Below are 8,173 nucleotides of genomic sequence, written 5' to 3' on the forward strand. Positions count from 1 at the left end.
TGCTGAGCCCCATGGAGGAAAGGTGGGATGTAAATGTAATCAGTCCACTGATAAACAAATAGAGTGTAATGAATAAAGATTGATTACTTGCTTAGCCTTTAGTACTGCTAAGACATTGCTTTTTAAAATACTTATTTATTACCGTCATACCTTGGAAGTCAAACGGAATCTGTTCTGCAAGTCCGTTCAACTTCCAAAACATTCAAAAACCAAAGTGCAGCTTCTGATTGGCTGTAGGAAGCTCCTGCAGCCTATCAGAAGCTGCAGAAGCTCCATTGGATGTTTGGCTTCCAAAAGAACGTTTGAAAACCAGAACACTCACTTCCAGGTTTTGATCATTCGGGAGCCAAAACGTTCGAGAACTAAGCTGTTCGATAACCAAGGTACGACTGTATTTCATTTCTGTACCAACCTTTATCCAAGGATCACAGGGCACTTTACAATATAAAAACACAAAAATACATGTCACAGTAACAAAAACAACAACACCCTCCCACACACAGTTTAAGAGGACATAGATTGTTGAATTAGCCAGAGGCCTGGAAAAAGAGGAACATCTTTGCCTAGCGCTTAAAGATAAGTCATGAAGGTGCGAGGCAAGCCTCCCTGGGGAGAGCACTCCACAAGCAGCAAGCCACTGCAGAAAAGACCCATTCTCATGTTGCCACCCTCCAGACCTCTCATGGAAGAGGCAAAGAATGGTCTCAGATGATGATCACAGGGTCTGGGGTGGTTCATATGAGGAGAGGCAATCCTTGAGGTCCTGAGCTGTTTAAGGCTTTATAGGTCAAAATCAGAACTTTGAAATAGGCCTGGAAACTAATTGATAGCCAGTGAAGCTAGGCCCAAATTAGCATAACCATCTTGGTCCAGAGAGCAACCTAACCACCAGATTCTGCACCAACTGAAGTTTCCAAACCATCTTCAGAGGCAGCCCGATATATAGCACATTGCAGCAATATAACCTAGAGATTACCAGAGCATAGATGACAGAAGTGAGGCTATCCCTGTCCAGAAAGGGGCATAGCTGGGCTACCAGCTGAAGCTGATGGAAGGCATTCTGTACCACCAAAGCTGCCTGAGGCTCCAGCTCAGGAGGATCCCCAAGATGCATACCCACTCCTTCAGAGGGAGTGTAAGAAGAGCAGGCTACCTCCCATCCATCCAGTCTAGGGAAACTAAAAGTGCCTGAGTCTTATCTGGATTGCGCTCTCATCCTTGTTGGCTCTCATCCTGTCCATTACCAAGGCAAGACAATGGTCCAGCACCTCCACTGCCACGCCTGCAAATGTAAAGCAGAAGTAGACCTGTGTAATGTCTTGTTAGTCTGCTGTTAAAGAAAAGCAGATGGACACTGGCCTAGAGTTTTCACTAAGAACTGAACAGACATGGTTTCAATGAATATCAGCCGCCCCTGGTAACATTTCCATGGGAACCAATGCGAAACACAATTGAAAGCCTGTAGGAGTGGAACCATTGTTAGGGCAGATAAAATGCAATGTGCATGTATGTTTTGTATAACTGACCTCTCTATATAAGAAGAGCTTCGAGTTTTCAGGGCCTTACAATGAAGCATCCAATGCTATCTCTACATACCTCTTATTTCTTATTCCACTTCTCCACTTAATATATATATATATATATATATATATATATATATATATATATAGTAGCTTGGCAAAGGTTTCTGAGTCCCAATAGTTTTAACAATAGGAAGAAATTTTAAAAGCTCATTTTTGCCCCTAAATAAGGCTCCTGAATGGATCGGCATGTGAAAGAGCAGCATGTGTGGGTGGGTGACTAAGCTGTTTTGGGGTGCAGAATGGTGTCTGGAGTATACACCAAGAAGGGAGAGCAAGAGGCCTGGAGATTTCTTAATGGAATGGGGATTGCTTGGAAGGAATGGGTTAAAAGTGCCATTGTGTTACGATTTGCTTCAAACGCCTTCATTAACTTCTCTGTTATTCTTTTACATCTCTGGTCAGATGCCTTTTTCTAAGAGCGGGGTGATGTTATGAGCTTGTGCAGGGAGGGGACTCGATTTCTCTAATGGTGCTATGATTTAGTAAATATTTGAGGGAGTCATCCCCCCAGTTGACGGGCTTTGCCATTCAAATGGTGCATCTTGTGATTGATTCTGCATGGCCAGGGCTTACTTGGGCCCCCCAATATTTTATTCAAGTTGGCACCCCTGCCCCCGTATTTGCCTGGTGCTAATGGGCACAGCCTGCCAGGTCTCTTAAAACCCTCCCCAGTGAAAAGACTTCCCAGTGAACATCTAGGCCACCCTGCATTTAGCTGCTAGGATTGAGCGGTTCTTCCTCCTCAGCATCTGCAGCAAGCTGGGGGGTGCTCTTTTATTATTTTTCTTATTGTGGAGTTTCGCCAACCTCTGCCTTAGAGCTCAACGGCATCACAGCCAAGATCACTAATAGCTGAAAAAGAAAGATCTTTAAAAACCTGACAGATGTAGCTGTGTGTAAATTGTACTGAAGTGTTTACCCTTTGGGTTATAAATTACAAAGCGTGAGCAATTCAAGTTGGCGCATCTCAAAGCAGGTTTTCCCCCTCCCTTTGCGCACTCTCTCTCTTTCTCTTTTTCTCTTTTGTGTGTGTGGACTTCAGGACATTGTTTAATGCCCATGGGTTTTAGCTTGCTTACGCACACCATTGTGTGCTCTTTTATTGTTCCCCTACCTGCTCCATTCTTTCCCCCTCTCTTTAATCTTGAGGCGAGATGTTATAGTGCCATTGACAAGGACAGCCCAATGATGTCAAAGCCCTTCTAATTATCCCAGGCTAAAGTGCCACCTCTGTTTTCTGTCTGGATAGATGAAAACAGCATTCAAGGAGACCCATTTAATACCCGGGCATTTCTCTCTCTCAAGGCAATCATTTGCTGGATGCTTTTCTTCCCCCAAGCAATCTAAATGCTAAGTAGATCTTTAAAATAATTACCATACAGAGGATGAGGAGTCAGGCTCCTCTTGGCAAACACCTGATGCTCATTAGCAATATTTAGTGTGGCACACATCACCTCGGTTTATTTCAAACTTTCTGGTCTTTGCTTGGCAAGGGCTCTGGGAAATTAAAGTGGCTCCTGTAAGTTCCTCAAACGCCCCTTGACCACCGACTTCAGGAGGTGGAGAGGTTATCAGCAAAATCAGGCTGAGCTCAAGGATAGGCTCTTTATTTCTATAGAGAGATGCTTCTGCTATGCTGGCAGAACGGTTGTCAAATCTGGTGTGTGCTCAGCCCAGGAAGGGGAGAAGGGGAAAGAAGCACAGCACTCAGAAAAATGGAAACCGAAGATATGCTTGCAGTGTCCTTGGAAACATCACATAAGAACATACTTACAGTGGTACCTCGGGTTAAGAACTTACTGTAATTTGTTCTGGAGGTCTGTTCTTAACCTGAAAATATTCTTAACCTGAGGTACCACTTTAGGTAATGGGGCCTCCCACTGCTGCCGCACGATTTCTGTTCTCATCCTGAAGCAAAGTTCTTAACTCGAGGTACTATTTCTGGGTTAGTGGAGTCTGTAACCTGCAGCGTCTGTAACCTGAGATACCACTGTACTTTTATTTGTTTTCTCGCCTTTCCATAGTTAAAAACCATGCTCAAGGCGGCTTACAACATGAAAAAATACATAATTAGAAACATAACAAAATCAGTCATAGACAATAAATAAAACACCAAAGAAACACACAGCCGAACTGAACAATTTCCACATAAATCATAATAAAATCTAAAATGAAGTCACAAAAAATGAATATCAGAAGCATCAACCCTACCCAACAACCAACCCAGAAGCATGTTTTGTTCCGGCCCCCACCAGCCCTGCGCTGTTTTGTGAGTCTGATCCCACACTGCAGCCTCACACAGCAGTGTGGGGCTGGCACAGAGGCATGAAGAGGACACAACAGGCACGTGCCATTCCAATCAGTCCGATGGGATGGTTGGAAGGGCGTCCTCCTCACATCGCCCTCCGCGTGCCCCCCCACCCCACCCCTGGGTGCCAGGAAAACATGCTCCACTGCTGCAACAACCCGCCCCCCTCCAAACAATACCGTAACCCAAGAGTCTGTTCAACAGCCTCAGCTTTTGTAGCTGGAGTTAATCTTTGCTCTACCCTCCCAAGCCAGGTGGGGAAAGACCTGCAAGGCAGTGTTGTAAATAAAAATATGCCCTTTTCCCTTATGGGGTATCCAACCACCCCTCAGATACATCCCACCTACATCACAGAAATTTAAATGCTGTTTTTCTCTTGTCCTTGTTTATCTCCTGTCTGGCAGGTTACTTGATTGGATTTCCTTGGTAGCCTGGCCAGTCTTTTGTAGCGATAAATACTTATTCAAACACAGACATACCCTTAAGACAGGACCTGTGAAGGAAAAGACAATGGGGAGGCTTTTCCAGTTTGACCTTGCAGAGAAAACATTTGCTCAGTTTAGGAATCAAAATGGTTCCAGGTTGGCCTTCCTGTGCCGATCTATGTACGTGCGGTTATGAACATTGCCATGTAAGACCATAAAATTCCTATCACAGCAGGGAGCAGGTCTTCCAGGACTCATAGCCCATATGCTCTACTTAGTATGAAGAACCTGCCTCATCAGGCCAGTGGCCCATCTAGTTCAGCATCCTGATCTCACAGTGGCCAACCAGATGCCTGTGAGAAACCCATGAGCAGGACCCAAGCACAAGAGCACTCTCCTGCTGCAGTGTCCAGCAACTGGTATTCAGATGCATACAGCAGAACACAGAAGTCAGGGCAGAGGATGCATGATTGCTGTTAAGCTGTGGGTTTCCCTGCTCCCAGGCTGAGCACATTCTGCATATAGTTTATCACCAGTGCCAGTATAATGTGAACATAGGACTGTTATGTTAAGAAGGAAAAAATCCAATTAACCTTTGAGAGAAGTTCTTATAAGGGGGGAAGGGATTTAATAAGACCCAGTGAATGTATGTCTTTAAAAAAAAGTGCACCACCAATCTACATTTTTTTGCAACTTAAATCTTAAAGAAAAGGACAGACAAACCAAAAACTCAGGCTAGAATGGCAATGTTTTGAAGAATACATGGACAAACACCGTTCAAGAAACAAAATGTTGATATGCTTAGATTAAAGGAGTAAAGTAGAAAATATTAATTAGGAATGTCATAATGAGATCAGAATTTAAAATTTAAAAATTGCAATGATAGTATCGAATCTATAAGATAGGGAAGTCGAGATGTTGTGGGGGGGTGTCAAAGGGTGTGGTGGTGGGAAGATATGGGGGTAGGAAGGATTTATGTGTATGTGTATGTAAATAGTAGCCTTATTTTTGTATGTCTTTGCACCGTTAGGGTGCTTTTCGTTTTTCTTTTTCTGTATTACTAAAATTTAATTTAAAAATTTAAAAGAAAAGAAAAGAAAAAGAAAAGACTGTGGGAATGCAATCCAAGTTACTGCTTTGCAATCCCCAAAGTCAAATTTTTTCTTTGCTTTTTTTCATTTCACACATGTGTCTAAAGAGCTTCCACAGATGCATTTTCTTTAGTAATAAAGTACTTCTAGCTAAATACCCAAATCAAAATGGCAGCCACAACAAGGAGTGAATTACTAAATCAGCTCTAAGAGTTGGAAAAGCTTTCTAAATGAAGATCAATTTTATCAGGGCTTTTACTTCTAACTGTGTAAGATGTGTGTTTCTGATTCTCACAGTTCATTAAATAGACCCAGATAAAGTTTCCATAATGCACACTATATATTCCCTAGAGGCAGGATTCACAACAGCAGCTGAAGATGCCCTGCCAGCTCCACAAGGAGAGCAACGGTGAGATTGCAAGCATTAAATACCAGACAGACAAATTTGTGTCTAATACATTTTTATTAATTGCATCTAGCTTACTGCACAAAAAACCAAGTCTGCCATATTAAAATAATAACCAAAGCCACCAAAAGCCTAAAGTGGCCACTTCCACTTATTTCTGGCACATTTACAGTAACAAAGCAGACTATTTTGATTTCTCCTGGGATAAAGGAGAGAAAAAGATGAGAGAAATTTGCCCACCTCCTCACTTTACACTAAATCTCCGACCGCACCTCCTCGCTGAGTGATCTGCTTGGCTTTGATCCAGTAATGCATTGCAGAAGGAAGATTCAAGCTAGTGAGGAAACTAGCTAGGATCAGGCAATCGGGGAAAATGTCACAGACTCAAAGCAATTCTCCCTGTTAGAACTCAATTGCAATATATACCAGTGGTTTTCAACCAGTGTGTCGTGGCACCCTGGGGTGCCTTGAATGATGGTTGGGGTGCTGTGGGCAACACTGGCCTCTGTCCCCCTTCCCTCCCCTTCCCTGATGCCCCCTTGCATCTCTGCCTCTGAAAGGCATGCATAGCTGTTTGTTGCAGAACCCCTGGCTACAAGCTCAGCAGGCAAATGGTGCCTCTGGGGTGGCTAGGGGGTGCTTCCCAGGCCCCTGTGGGGCAGTGTGAGGAGGCACCTCTCTTTGGGGCGGCTCAGAAACCAGGGGCAGCAGCAGCGGCTGCCCAGAGGACTCCCAAGGAGAGAGGAGAGGAGAGAAGAGGAGGCTGAGGGAATACTCCACAAGGGAGGGTTTTTGAAAAAGGGTGAGATGCTAAAAGCATCTGATATATACAGATACAGTGGTACCTCGGGTTACAGACGCTTCAGGTTACAGACTCTGCTAACCCAGAAATAGTACCTCGAGTTAAGAACTTTGCTTCAGGTTGAGAACAGAAATCGCGTGGCGACAGCAGGAGGCCCCACTAGCTAAAGTGGTACCTCAGGTTAAGAACAGTTTCAGGTTAAGAACGGACCTCCAGAATGAATTAAGTTCTTAACCCGAGGTACCACTGTATTAGCATAGTTCACAGTTGTAGGATTTTTTTGGGGGGGGGGGTGCAGTGTTTTAATCAGGGTTTGGATTTCTTGAAAAGTGACTGGAGTTTTTGTTTTGTTTTTTCATATTTAACTTTTTAAAAATACTTTTTGGGGTTTTCCCCCACAATTTTATACATTTTAACTCTAACCATTTCAAACATTAAAATAAAGGGTTCTTTTGAACCTTCAGACCTCCTTCCCTCCCTTCATGGGTTCTATATTTAAAATTAAATTTACTGCATCTTTTGCCTTTGTCCATCTGTTGTATATCCATAGTTACCATAATTAATTCCACATTACAAGTGTCATTACATCCCTGCCAATGATTTTAACTGTTTACAGTGGTCTTTTAAATAAATTAAAAATTTACTCCAGTCTTTTAAAAATACTTGATCTTCCTGGTTTCGGATCTACCCCGTCAGTTTCGCCATCTCTGCATACTCTATCAGTTTTGTCTGCCATTCTTCTTTTGTTGGTGCTTTGGTACTCCTTCCTTCCATCTCTGGGCTAGTAGCATTCTCGCTGCTGTCATTCATACATAAAAAGTCTTTTATCCTCTCTTATTATTATTATACTTCTTATTATACCTCACAAAAAGGCTTCTGGTTTTTTAACAAATGCATTTTTAAACATTTTCTTTAATTCATTATATATCATTTCCCAAAAAGCCTTTACCAGTGTGCATGTCCACCCCATGTGATAAAAAGTACCTTCCTTCCCTTTACATTTCCAACATAAATTTGAACTCGTTTTGTACATTTTTGCAATTTTACTTGGTGTTAAATAAATTGACTGGAGTTTTTGAATCATTCATATGGAGATTCAAAGCCCAACCTATTTTCATGGGGATCTTCCAGCTGCTGGATCATCTGTTGTGGTGGTGGTTAATTAAATTTGTATACCGCCTTGTACCCGCAGGCCTCAGGCCCGTTTACAGGATAAAAACACAATATTAAAACACAAAATACATAATCAAAATAAAAACAAGAACAACTCAGTAACACACACCCCAGTTTTAAAAGGGCATTGAATGTCAGTCAACCCAGGTATTTACAGGGATCTGTTGCAAAATGTGACAGAATAGGATTTTTAAATTTTTTTTAGTGGGTTGGTAAACATTTTCAGCAAGGCTGGATTATAAGAGGACACAACAGGGGGTAGAAAACAAGATCATCCCACATATGAAGAAACTCGAAATTGCCAGTTAGACTCCTGCTGATGCTCAAGAAGCCATGGCAGTGCACCGGGATATGGAGCCTAGTTTGTTATCCGTGCATATGTCAG

Source organism: Podarcis filfolensis (genome assembly GCF_964270895.1).
Source record: "Podarcis filfolensis genome assembly, chromosome: 1".
Lineage (NCBI taxonomy): Eukaryota > Metazoa > Chordata > Lepidosauria > Squamata > Lacertidae > Podarcis > Podarcis filfolensis.